General features: G+C 45.1%; 1 protein-coding gene across 2 annotated transcripts in view; it reads left to right on the forward strand.

The window, feature by feature from the left end:
• The window catches only part of LOC114047348 (LIM homeobox transcription factor 1-beta), a 174,820-nt gene that overhangs the window by 24,966 nt on the left and 137,042 nt on the right, over positions 1-12,812 (forward strand). The window lies entirely within an intron of this gene.

The following is a 12,812-nucleotide window of genomic DNA, read 5'->3' on the forward strand; positions in this document are numbered from 1 at the left end:
GCCCTGCCCTATGTGCGGCAACTGCAGGGGTGGGGTGAGGGGGGAGACAAACTCAGCTGTGGAGAGCAGAAAATCGATTACGGTCCAGGACGAGATACTAATTCTAGAGGCGGCCCGAGAGGGCGGGTGGCAAGCTGCAGAGTGGGGCACTGCTGCAACCCATTCAATGTCAGGATGTCAGGACCTTTAATGGCCCTGAGCAGAAGGAAGAATGAGCTGCTCGCCCCAAGCGGGGACTGAGTGCACAGCCTGAAGCTGAGTGGGGCAGGGTGGGTGCTGGAGCCGGGTCCCTCCTCTAGTTACCAAGACTGGGGGGCTGTGTCCTCTTGGAGAGACGTGGGGGAAGGGGGAGGGGGAGAAGGAGAGGGGAGCCGGAAAAACTCAGTCTGGAGTCGCCCTCTCCACAGCCCCTCACCCTGACCCGTGGCACGGGGAGGAAGGGGAGGCGGGGTGGGAGGAGGCAGAGGGGGTGTCGTTGGTGTTTACCGGTGAGTACCTATGTATCTGTATGCAAACGTAGCTCTCTGGGTGAATGTGTGCCGTGTGTGTGTGTGCTGTGTGTGTGTGAATGTCCATATACCTGTGTGTAAAGGTGCGTCTATCAGAGTATACTTATCCTTGTATGAGAGTTCCTATGGATATGCGTCTTTGCGTTCTAGTGTGCTTGTGTAATTGCTCGCGGAACGTGTGTGCCTTTGTGTGTACTTGTGAGGGCGTGTGGCTGTGTGGCCTTGTGATCTTGTGTGCCTCGGAATGAGCTTTGAGGTTCAGTCTCCCGGCAGCGGGTGCTCGAGGCGGGGTGGTCACAGTGTTCTAAAGCTCTGAACCAGTGTGGGTGAGGGCGCAGTAAGTATCTCCCGCGAAAGCGCCGGCCCTTTCGGCAGCGAAGGCCGCCGCGTTTTGCTAGAACCGCCATCATTTTGAAGCTGAAATCAAAACAGTTTGACTATTTCTGCCATCTAGGAAAGGCAGATAATACACGTTTCTCCTTCAGCGCCCAGTCCCTGAGACAAACAAGAAACAATATCTTCCTCCTCCTCCTCCTCCTCTCTTTTTTCTCTTCCCTCCTTCATCTTTTTCCTACTTTCATTTTCCCTCTTCTTCCTTTTAGTCTTTCCTTCCCTCTCTTTCTCTTCTTACTTCAGACACATCTCCCTCCCTCCCCCTTCCTCTTTCTCTTACAAAAGGTAAAGGGGAAATCCTATGGACAAGAACCAGTTCTCAGAACCTTTGGGAAAGTCAATTCCAAGGCAAAGCAAGGAAACTTCGGAAAGCTGGAACCCCGAGACCAGGTTCAAGAGGTTTCGGGTGGGAGGAAAGAAGGGAGTAGACAAGAAGGAAGCATAGATGCTGAAGCAATGCCCCAAAATGGCTGATAATGGACCCCACCCTGCAGCATGATCATAACTGAACCAGGCTCCAAAAACTGACCCTTTCCATTCCAAAACTACCTGCCCTCGCCCCATTTGGGGCCTAGACTCTGGCCTAGGTCTCAGAACCATAAGGAAGGAACCGTATTGACTCTGCCCCACAAGCAAGCATTAGATGAGGACCCCTGGGCTCCTTACTGCCTTCTGCCACTCCCACACCCCTATTATTCTTTTGGGGGAGAAGCCAAGACTCCTAGTTTCCACTCCTTTCCCTCTACGACTCTACATAACTAGGGATCACACTGCTTGTCTGCTAAGTTGAGAGGAGGAAGAGTTCATTTTTCCTTAGATCGAGCACCAGCCTTCCTCCACCCCCGACCCCTCCAGCTGCCGGGTCTTCAGGCTAAATGGGGACAGTCGCCCATACCACCTGCTTCTGTATCTGCAACCCAGGAGAAAAGGCTTTTGCCTCCTCCCATTCATTTCCCTTTAGTGAGGTCCCTGGGAACAATGAGGCAACATGACTTACCCCCTCCCTTAGGAGCTCCCAGTGGGATTCCTGTGAGTGGTTGGGATGTCTCTGTGTATTTTTCTTCTGCTTTTTGGTGACTATGTGCATTGCTTATGCCCAGATGGGACTGGAAGGCCTCTGGAGTCTCTTTCAACTGTGAGATTCTGTTCTTCTCTGTCATAAAATCATAAGCTGTCAGAGCAGGAAGGGACCTTTCGAAGGTAGGATGTTAGAATATAGAATATCAAAGATGGACAGTACCTTAGAACATAGAATAGTAGAACTGGAAGAGCTTTGAATACAGGATGTTAAAATGGGAAGAGCCCTTAGAACACAAAATATTTAAGCTGGAAGGGAACTGAGAACATAAAATGTTAGAATTCAGAAGATCCTTAGAAGCTGGAATATAAAAGCTGGAAATGATCAGTGCTTATATAGGACATTAGAACACCAAACAGAAAGTCCCTTAGAACACAGATTGTCAGAATTTAGAACCATGAAATCTTTGTGCAAAGAGGCACCTTAGAGATTATCTAATTTATCTCCATTTTACAGATGGGGATGCTGAAGGACGTAGAAATGAAGTGACTAGTCCAAGGTCATTCATCCATTTAGTGGCAAAGCATAGCCTTAAGCTGAGGTCTCTTGACTCCCAATCCTTTTTTACCGTGTACCACATTGGTCAACATGGTTTTGTGCACATATGTGTGTGAGTATATGTGTGCATAGGAGAAGGAGGGGTTGTGATGAGAATGACATTTTTAGACCAAATTCCCCAGGCCAAAGATCTTTCTTTGGGAAACTGAGTCCAGGGGACTGTTATTATTATAAAATTATATAACAAAAAGAAATGATGGAGCTTGAATAGACCCTCAACATCTTCTAGTCCAACTCATTCATTTTACAAATGTGGAAACTGAGGCCCAGGGAGAGATCAAGTTACCCAGCTAGTCAGTGGTAGATCCACGAATAGGATGCAAGTCTCCTTCCTCCCACTCTACTGTACCTTGCTGCTTTCCAAGCTCCTTTTGTGGCTACAGACTCAAAGCCCTTCTGGGTCTTCCTCAATAAGGTCATATGCCCTGGTGAGATATAGATTTGGAGCAGCATCAGGGTTCAGTGAAAAGTTGATTAGACTTGCCTCAGCCTTGCAGCACCACAAATAATAATAGCTCATATTTCTGCAGTGCTTTAAGGTTTACAAAAGATTTTCTGTACAAGAACCCTCTGAGATAGGTAGATCATTTTACAGATGAGGAAACTGAGGTTCAAAGGGGGGAAATGATGTGTTGACGTCAATAAGCTGGAAAGTGTCAAAGCCAGGATTTCAAGTAGATCTTTCCTGATCCCAGGTCCAGTGTACTTTTCATCAGCCCTCCTTGCCCCACTCTAGTTCTGAAAATGTTCCTGAATGGGTGAGACATTCTTGGTTGTTTTGTGTCAGTTAAGGTTATGGCACCTTCCTTTTCAAATCTTACATAGCATTTTGTTAGCACCTCTATTATAAGGTGTAAAGCTAGAAGGGATTTAAGAGGTCATCTAATCTATTCCCTTTATTTTACAAATGAGAAAACTGAGGCTCAGAGATAACAGATGACTTGCCCAAGGTTACAGAACTAATAAGTAGCAGAGTCAGGATTTGAACCTATGTCTTCTTATTTTAAATTATGTGTTCTTTCCACTATGTTTATCATATAACATTGTGTATTCTAAATATCTGTGTTTGTGTTAGAGGATCATTGATTTAGAATTGGAAGAAAACTCAGAGGTTCAACCTCCTCATTTTATAAAGGAGGAAATTTAACTTAGGGAGATTCAATGACTTTTCTAAGGTCATACAGCTAGTAAGTAGCAGGGCTAGGATTTGAATCCATGGCTTCTAAATTTGCTAATCTTTCCTCTGCACTAAGTTCCAAAACTCTAGAGCAGTAAGAATTTTATCCACATATTCATTGAATAGAATAAAATTGAACAGAGTATCCCATTATCCATCTACCCCTCCCTGTGTGCCAGGATATCAAGGGGGACAGGTTTTGCTTCTTCCCTACCCCCCTAGCTTAGTAGGGAGAAGTGGTGGGGAGGGAGACAGGGAGCACAGAGGGCTGGTCTTTCAGGTCAGAGTGAGGGAAGCTGCTTCCTTTATAAGATCATAGGACTTAGAGCTGGAAGGACCCTTAGGGATCTTCTAATCTAACCTCATTTTACAGATGAGGAAACTGAGCCCCAGAAGAGTTCATGACTTAGCCAATGTCATACAGATCAGCACACAGAAGAGTGAAGATTTGAATGCAGGTCCTCTGCCTCAAAATCCAGAACTATGGCTTTTAACCCCACATTTCCCAAGGGATCTGAGCACTCAGGCCCTGCCTGGTGGCTTCTCTATAAGATCCTTACCTCAAGAACATCAGCTGGTTGACTGGGTCATATATGCAGGAGAAACACATCTGCCTTCTCTATGTGTTGGTGACCAAGCCCCATTTATTTTGTTGGGGTAGGAGTAGACATTGTTACCATACTTGCTCTGGAGTCAGAGGACTGATGCTTACGTACTACCTATGGGACTGGCAACCTCCCTCTGCCCAAGTTTCTGCATCTGTAAAGTGAGGGGCTTAGATTAGATGACCTCTTAGGTCCCTTCCCATTTTTCCATCTATGATCCCTATGATCAGCCCCTCTTTGAAGGATAATTTTCATTGCAACAAACCTGAAAACATCCCCAAAGCTTTAACAAGTCCAAACACACAGATTATGACCAGAATGTGTGCCTGGAAGCTTGAGGTCTGTGTTTCTCAGCTCATCTCTCTGTTTCTCTCCTAATCTCTTTCTCTATCTCTGTTTTTCTCTCTTGCCTTTCCTCCTTCCTCCCTTCTTTTCTTTGTCTTTTCCTCTCTCTTCTCACATTCTTCTCTCTTAGTCCCTTTATCTCTCTTTCTCTCTTTCTCTCTCTCTCTTCCCCCCTCCCCCCTTACAGAGATCTAAAGCAAAATTAATTGCACTGGTTTGACTGATAGATCTTCTGTCAAAGTCCGCTTCTAATCCTTATTAACATTCTCTAAAGTCATGCATGAAATATGACTTTTGCACCACACTTTATGGCATATGGTTCTTCTTTCCAGTGTCATTCACAGCCTCCTTCCAATTCGAGCTGCTCTTCATTCTTCTGCTCTAGGTTTAAAGTTCTCCACTACCTCAAAAGCTGAGGCTGCTTCCAGTACAGTCAGGGATGGGGAGAGTGGTTGGTGGGGGTGGAAAGGAGGGGGCAACATAAATGACACATCTCTGTTCACAGACACAAATTGCTCCTGCTGATTTCACTTTGAATGGCTTCCCCATCATGTTTTTATTAAAAGGCCCGGCATATTTACTCTTGATAAGTGTCTTCGATTAAGTTTGAGAAGGGTCCCTTTTCTCTAGCGGTATGTAAAGAAAATAGTTGTTATGACCGCAGAATTATGGGCAAAACCTGGTTCTAGTAAAGGCCTTCTTCGGTGTAACCGCCACAGCATGAAGGGTGCTTTTCCAAGTAAGCTTTCCAACTGCTAGATAAACAGACCCGAAGTCTTCACTTCTGAATCGTCCCCCCCCCCTTGGTGTCTGGGCCAATTTCCCGACTTGCAGCAAATCCACTCCCCCACCCATCCCACCCCCTTCACTCAGTACAGAGCTGCAACTTCCTGTAACTTCATGTTTAAGATAATAACAAATGGTTCCATAGGATGTGAAATCAAGAGCCGGACAAGTGGTCAAGTTGAAATTGTCCTGGTATGCCTGGCTAACTTGCTGTTCGACCTTGGACAAATGACTCTTCTCTGGGTCTCAGTTTCCTCATCGGTAAAATGACAGGAGTTAGACTAGATCACTTCTAAGGTCCTTTATGGCTCTAAATAAGATAATCTGTAGAAAATAGTTCATAAACTTCATAATATCATATAACTGTTAGTTCTTATTATTGTTATTAGTCCAAGAGATGAGAAATCCTCCTCCTACCCTCCAGAAGATCTGAGTAAAAAACTGATTAGTCATGATGGTGGGGACTGTTCCCTGCTGCCATTGGTTAACTTCCCTGGCAATGGGGATCATACGATTTAGAGATGGAAAAAACCTTAGAGACCATTTAGTCTGATACTCTCATTTTGTTTTGTGACTCTCTAATGCACTTGCATAATATTATGTTTGTGTCTTAACTCACTTCTAGACTGTTAGCTCTATGAAGGTAGGGATCATATCTTGCCCAAACTTCATATTTACCCCAAGTGACCCAGAGTGCTTTGCACACAAGAAGAAATTAATTTTTAATTTTAAAAATATTTTCAATTTATCATTTATTTCTTTTTTAACATTCTTTATTTTAAATTTTGAATTCCAAATTCTCTCCCTCCCTTCAGTCCCTCCTCCACTCATTGAGCAGGCAAGCAATATTATATCAATTATACATGTGAAATCATGCAAAACATATTTCCATATTGAATGAGAGGAAATTAATAAAAGTTTATTATGTTATATTGTAATTACTGATGAGGAAACTGAGGCCAGGAGAGGTTAAGTAGGACAAATATGCTAATGAAAATGTCTTCACACACATGTTAAACAGCATAGCATCCAGACCTAGCCCTTTCTGGAATGGGAGTTCTACCAGGAATTCTTCAGAAATGACAGACCAGGAGATGAAGATAACCATCTTAGAGGCAAACTATTTAGTGCCTTAAGGTTTACAAAGTACTTTCCTCTCATGAGGCAGGCAGTACAACAATTATTGTCCCCATTTTACAGTTGAGAAAACAGAAGCTCATAGAAGCAACCACAGTGCTCTGAGCCCTGTATAGCTTAATGAAGCTTGCCCAGCAATGTATCGATAATGTCAAAGCAGGGCTCTGATCTTTGGACTCTCAGAGCAAGGCTCTTTCTACAGCAAACCAATTATCAGTGGAGACAAGATCAGTGCTTGAGTCTAAGAGTAATTCTGAAGGGAGAGAACCTGGGTTTGAATCTTACCTCTAACACTAACACATTATAATCTCTGGGACTCAGTTTCCTCACCTGTAAAATGACTGAGTGGCCTCTGAGATCCCTTCCAATTCTAGAGCAATCAATCAATAAACATTTATTAAGCACCTACTATGTCCTAGGCACTGTGCTAAGAGCTGAGTATAGAAAAAGAGGCAAAAGATATAGTCGTGGCTTTCAGGAACCTTACAGTCCAAGGGGGAAGGTTCTCAGAGGTGTTATTACAATGTCTGCTGGAAACAAAAGTTGAGGCAAACCGATATTTTCACAAAGACAAAGAATTAGTGAAGGGCTTCTGCTGAGCCTTGTTTTTGTTTTTGTTTTTGTTTTTTTTTGTAGGCAATGGGGTTAAGTGACTTGCCCAAGGTCACACAGCTAGTAAGTGTCAAGTATCTAAGACCAGATTTGAACCCAGGTTCTCCTGACTCTAGGGCCGGTGCTCTATGCACTGAACCACCTAGCTGCCCCCAAAAATGCCCAAGTCCTCCTGATCTTTTTTTTCTTTGCTTTTTGATGAGGCAATCAGGGTTAAGTGACTTGCCCAGGGTCACACAGCTGGTAAGTGTTATGTGTCTGAGATTTGAACTCAGGTCCTCCTGACTCAAAGGCCAGAGTTCTATGCACTGCACCACCTAGCTGCTCCTGAGCCCTGTTTTTGCAGATCCTATGGAGTCATCTTCTTCTCTCCCATCCCTATGCCCTCTATGGGGAAATGGTTTCTGGGAAAGAAGTTTATTGATCTTCCTCTTTCCTCCTCCCCCAAATACCCTTTATAATATTGGGTCATGTTGGATTAGGTCTGGTTGGAACCAGGCCTCATGTTGGCTTCGGCGGCACCTGGTCAGGGTTGCTTACCCACCTGCTCTGGTCTGGGTGGGATAGGAGAATTGGACCAAACACTAACCCATGAAGAGCCAAGAGACTTCTGGCTCCAGAAGACTGGAGGTATTTTATGGACTCTGTGGTTTGTAGGCTAATATGTTTCTCATATATTAATTATTGTCGTATTAGAATCCTCTGGGTTGGTGTCTGATTCCCCTATTGGATTGGAAGCTTCATGAGGGCAGGGGCTATGCTGAATTCTCCTTCTCCATCCAGAACCAAGCAGGGAGCTCTATGCCCACTATAGCTTAATAAAAGTTTAAGAATGAACAAGTGAATGAGTGATGGAGGGTACTGAAGCTTAAGTGAGGCAGGTTCCAACTTGGCAAGTAATTTGTTGTTCTATCCTGAGCTAGTCATTTTACTCAAAGTAAGTCAGTTTTACTCTATAATAAAATGAGGGTAGGGGGATGGCACAGTGGATAGAGCGCTAGACCTGGAGTCAGGAAGACTCATCTTTGTGGGTTCAAATGTGATCCTGGGCAAGTTACTTATCCCTGTGTGCCTCAGTTTCCTCATTTGTAAAATGTTCTGGAAAAGGAAATGGCAAACCATTCCACTATCTTGGCCAAGATAGTGATGTGACCCCAAATGGGGTCACAGAGAATCAGAAATGACTGAAAAAACAACAATCGAACAACAAAAAAATGGGGTGGTAGGGAGGATAGACTCAATGAACACAAACTCTGGTATTTTCCAACACTGAAATTCTGTGCTAACAAAGAGACCTGACTCCCTTCTCCAGAGAAAGAGAAAATTGCTTCTTTTGTGGCTTAGAACTGGAGAAGGAATCTTTTTTGCAAGATTTCAAGGTCCTTCACTGTGACACTGGAAAAGCTAGTTGCAAGAAAAAGAAAAGCTGGGTTCAAGTTCCCATAGTCATTTATTATGTGTGTGACTGAGTGTCTCTTGTCCTTTTTATTCAGTCATGTCTGACTCTTCGTATTTTCTTAGTCAACATAGTGGAATGGTTTTCCATTTCCTTCTCCAGATCATTTTACAGATGAGGAAACTGAGGCACACAGGGTTAAGTGACTTGCCCAGGGTCACACATCTAGTAAGTGTTTGAGGCCGGATTTGAACTCAGGTCTTCCTGACTTCAGGCCCAGCACTCTATCCACTGTGCCACTTAGCTGCCTATCCCTTCTCCCTGCCTTACCTCAGTTTCTTCCATAAAATGAGGGCATTGGATTTATGTGGTCTCTCTGGTCCCTTCCTGCTCATTTATCTTCTAAGTTCCTTGCTACCCCTCACATATTCTAGTATCTTGTGTCCTAAGGTCATTTCCAGCTCCATAATCCTATGATTCTATGCTCATCCCACTCCACTTTTCTCTTCTGTTGAAACCTTTGTTAGAATAGATAGATGAGCCTGGAGTCAGGAAAATCTGAGTTCAGATCCCAACTCAGATACTTACTTGCTCTGTGACCTTGGGCAAGTGAATTAACCTCTGTTTGCCTCAGTTTCCTCAACTGTAAAATGAAGATAATAATAGCACCTACCTATCAGGGTCGTTGTAAAGACAAAATGAGATAATACTTGTAAAGCACTTGGCAAAGTATCTAGCCCATAGCAGGCTCTATATAAATGCTAGCTATTTTATTTTTATCATTATTATTATTATCATCTTTGTGTTGTTTGCGAGTGCATTGGAAGGGATGGGAGATGAGGCTCTAGGCCATGTGAGGAGAAGAATCATCTGTCAGGAAGCTGAGAGCCAGCCGTGCCCTAGAGTGAGCTACAGAACATACATAGCACACCAAGGGCCCAAACAGTCTGAACTGGGTAACAGTACTTTCTTTATTCAGACCCTTCCCCAACCTCCTGGCCTCCCCCAGGGCGACTAGGAGCATGAAGCTGTCTGCGCTTTGAAGAGATCTGGGAGCAGAGGGCTGTCTGAAATGTGTCACTTTGAACTGCAACCAAGGGGGAGGCCGGCCTGTGGAGATGGCCACTGTGCCCCAGCCCTCCCCCTCTGAGATCTGGTTCCAGTCAGCAGGCCCCCTGAGCCAGAGTGTGAGTCAGGGCAGGTCGCCTGCCCGACAGGCCCCTGGTGAGATGTCAGGCTGATAAGTGAGGGTATAGACTCACTGGGAGGATCAAGCGCTGGGGGCCTGGCCCAAGGCTCGTTTTTTCATTCCTGGTAGAAAGTTCAGGCCAACCACTAAGAGGCTTCTCCTTCCCAGAGAGACAGATGCCGCTGCTGCATAGATCACAGAGGAGGCCTTTGGAAAGGCCAAGCAGAGGCTGAGAGGAAACACCTCTCACCAAAGCTCAGAGACTTCTGAAAGAAAAGAAAGAAAGAAAGAAAAGAGAGAGGAGAGGAAAATCTTGTTGAGGTTTCTGAGATGAGTGGGCATTAACTTATAGAGCAACAAATCACGGAGGGGGATTCTGATGATGCCAAGAAGGCTGAAAAATCTACACCTTCTCTGCTCTGATAGCAGGGTAAAACGACAGGTCCTCATCTGGCACATTTTGTCAACAAATTTCCTGTAGAAGAAAAAGTGCTAGACTTACCCAAGTGATGGGAACCCTTTCCTGTGAGACAATTATTATTATCTTCATCATCATTAATAATAATAATAATAGTAGGACAGGTTTCTCCTTACTCGATTTCAAAATCTAGGCAAAATGATCCTTTGGTCAGTCAACCTACCACTGCGAACTGATGAATACTGATGAATTCCCACTGCGTCTGAGGCTGTGGTTCATCCGTAGGATCATATAGTCTTGTCAGGGCAATGACACACAGCAGAGGTCTAACACAGAGAGGAGGTGCCTGTGGTCAACTCAAGGAGGGATGAGATAGCTCTAACAGTTCGGGTGGGGGTGGTGCTGTGATAGATGCAGCTATGACAGGCAGAGAGGGGAGGTAGCTGGGACAGACCAAGAGAAAGGGAGGTGTGATGGGCAAGGAGAGTGAGGACGTAGTTGGAACAGGCAGAGACAAGTCATAGTGGCAAATAGAGAGAGGGGATAGCAGGGACAGGCAGAGAGAAGAGGGTAGGTAGCTGTAACAGGTAGAGAGAAGGGAGATGACTGTGACAAGCAGAGAGAGGGTGAAGTGTGACAGACACAGAGGTGAGGGAGGGAGCCATAACAGGATAGAGAAGAGATGACTGTGAAACGCAGAAGAGGTGGCTTCTATAACAAGCAGAGAAGAAGAGAGATCTTGGGCTGGCAAAGAGAGGGAGTAGCTGTGGTAGGCCGAGGACTCACAATTCAAGCATCTGCTGAACTAGATGACCCCCAGAGGTCCCTTCCGCTTCTGAGAATGAGAGTGTGTGCCTTGATGTCTGATTCCAGCTGGCCTCATTTAGCTGTACATCCCTTATGGCGGATTTGTGTTTGTCATCCATACTCCAGAATCCTTCTCTCTCTCCCCCTTTCTCTTGCTCTCCCTTTCTCTCTCCTCCTTCCCCCTCTTTCTCTCCCCCCCTTCCCCTTTCCTTTCTTTCTCCCTCCTCCTCCTCCTTCTTCTTCTCCTTCTCCTCCTTCTTTCTCTCTCTCTCTTTCTCTTTCCCTCCCTCCCTCCATCTCCCTCCTTTTCCCTCCCTTTCTCCCTCTCCTTCCCCCCTCTCTATGAATGCATTTGTCCATATCAATGTACCTATCTATATCTATTTATCTGTAGCTAGGTGTCTGAATTCAGAGGGGGGATATTCCCCTATGGGCTGGGATGGTTAGGGAAGGCTTGCAGGGGGAGGTAGCTCTTTAGTTGGGCACTGAAGGATGGGTAGAAATCAGATTCTCTGAGAGGAGGGGAAAGACAATCCATGCAAGGGAGTGAAATAAGCAAAGGGAGGAAGAGGAATAGTGAGATGACAAATTTTACTCATGCAAAGTTCCAGTAGAGGAGCTAGGCATGAGGAAGCTGGAAATGTACACTGGGGTCATGCTATAGAGAGCCTTAAATGCTAAGCTAGAGGATTCATGTTGTCTCCCCTGAGCAAAGAGGAGTCAAGACTTGAAGTTTTTGAATCGGGAGAGTGACAAGATCATACATCCTGTGAAGGATTGGGATCGGAAGGACAGACGCTGGCAAAGGGAAAATGAATTAGGAATCTATTACAATCATCCCTGGGGGACAGCTAGATGGCACAGTGGATAGAGCTCTGGCCTTGGGGTCAGGAGGACCTGAGTTCAAATCCAGCCTCAGACATTTGACACTCACTAGCTGTGTGACCCTGGGCAAGTCACCTAACCCTGATTGCCTCACCAAAAAAAAAAAAAATCATCCCAGAGGGCCTGAACCAGGGTGGTACCAGCAGAAGAGCTTAATAAATGTTTGTTGAATTGAATTGAGTAGATAGATGGGAGAGACTTTAGGAAGGAAGAATCGAAGAACCTCCTGTGACTTATTAGATGTGAGGTCCAGGAAGAGCAAAAGGCAGAAGAGGCTTGGGTGCCTGGGATCTTTCTTTCTGATACTCTGAGGATACTCAGTTGGGCTGAAGATACCTCAGGCGTCCCAGGGACCTCGCTCTGTCCCAGAGGACTATCCTAGGAGTGGCATTTCTTTTTCTCAACAGCCTCTACATTAGGCTGGCTGCGCTTAGCTTCTGAGTTACTGGGTTTTAATCTCATTGGTATTAGTTTATTTAAAAGACACCCCTTTGGGCAACTGAAGGATGGAATTATAAATTTCAAACTGGAAGGGACCTGAGAGGCCACTAGTCCAACTCCCTAATTTTATACGTAAGGAAACTGAGGCCAAGTGAGGTTTAAGTGACTTGTCCAGGGTCACAGAGCTAGTGAAGGAAGTTAGGTGGCACAATGGATGGAGCACTGGGCCTGGAGTCAGGAAGACCTGAGTTCAAATCCTTCCTCTGATACTTAGTGGCTGTGTGATCCTGGGCAAGTCACTTAGCATCTGTTTGACTCAGTTTCCTCACCCACAAAGTAGGGATAATAATAGCATCTTCCTCTCAGGGTTGTTGTGGGTATCAAATGAGATCATATTTGTAAGAAGTGCTTAGCACAGTGCCTGGCACATAGTAGGTGTTACATAAATACTAACTAGCTAGCTACTACTAGTAGTA

Source organism: Vombatus ursinus, unplaced genomic scaffold (genome assembly GCF_900497805.2).
Source record: "Vombatus ursinus unplaced genomic scaffold, bare-nosed wombat genome assembly UNPS02014786.1, whole genome shotgun sequence".
NCBI classification, from domain to species: Eukaryota; Metazoa; Chordata; class Mammalia; order Diprotodontia; family Vombatidae; genus Vombatus; species Vombatus ursinus.